This window comes from Apis dorsata, unplaced genomic scaffold, assembly GCF_000469605.1.
Source record: "Apis dorsata unplaced genomic scaffold, Apis dorsata 1.3 scaffold_333, whole genome shotgun sequence".
Taxonomy (NCBI): Eukaryota; Metazoa; Arthropoda; class Insecta; order Hymenoptera; family Apidae; genus Apis; species Apis dorsata.
The window spans coordinates 287,666-289,158 of NW_006263601.1; positions in this window are offsets into that span (position 1 = coordinate 287,666).

The window sequence follows — 1,493 nt, forward strand, 5'->3', positions numbered from 1 at the left end:
AAATTAATAAATATATTAAATTATATTACGTGTCCTACATGTGTGTGTGTATACACAATGAAAAATAAACATTTTATTTATTAAATAAATATATTATTATATTAATATATTTATTAAATAAATATATTATTATATTAATATATTTATTAAATAAATATATTATATTAAACTAGAAAATACTATTTATATATTTTTCAAAGAAACATATATGAATAATAGTATAATTTATTTTATAATAAATATCCTTTTACGAAATATATTTTTATATATGATATTGATAAAAATTTTTTAAGACTTTTATTTTGGAAAAAAAATTGAAAAAATTATCTGGGAATTTTATATACATACAGTGGCGTGCAAAAGTTATTGTTAATATTTTGTAACCAGATATTTTATGATAATTACAGCAGCATAGCGACGAAATATAAATTTAATTAACTGAATAATATAATCGTATATTTTATTCCATTTTTGTAAATTATTAACTAAATTTTGAAAACATTCTGAATTATTAAAATTTTTATAATTTTTCATTCGATATTCATCTTTTCTCAAAAATGTTCTATTGGATTTAAATCTGCAGATTAAAAAAATTAATAAAAGATAAAACTTATATTTAGAAACAACCATCTTTTTATAATTTTCAATGCATGTTTAACTTCGTTGTCTTGCTGAAAATACCAATTTTATAGCATTTTTCTTTCAGCATATAATAATATATTAGTTTCTAGAATATCCTTATATATATGATATCATTCATGATATCTTAATTTTTATAAGAAGACTAATTTCTTGAACGGAGAATGCTGCCCAAATCATAATGCTTTTTCTATGATCAATAGTTGGTATTTGATATTTAATATTTTTTATATCAACTGGATTGTATATAACATTTGTCATATATCACTTTCAAAAAGATTGAATTTATATTTTAAAAAAATATCATTTTTTCTGACAAACATCAATCGAATTATTTTATTTTTCACATTAATCAATAATTTTTTAACATTAACTCTGCCAAATAATTTTGTATAATCTTCTTATCTCTGTACTTTTATTAATAATATTGGCAAAGTTTTCTACTTATAATTCAGCTACGATATTGTTTTTTTTGTATTCGTAATTTATTTTTATTTTATAATTTTATCAATTTTTTTAATGTTTTTTTAATCTTTTGAAGCTTCGTGGACAATCTACACTATATTTTGCACATTATCTATTAATATCATTTATTATATTCTTCTTTTTATCTATCTTCCCGATAAATAATATTGAAGTAATTTCACAAGATAACTAAAAGATAATTTTAACAATTTTGTATACTTCAATTTTGTGTCTTTTGAACTATTTTGCGATTTTGCAATTAATTACCAACTGCAATAATAATATTGTGTAATATTATTTAAATGTAAACACTGATCTTACAGACCTATAATAGGAACTGATCAGGAACGTTAATATATTCTCCAAATAAACAAATATGAATGTTGATT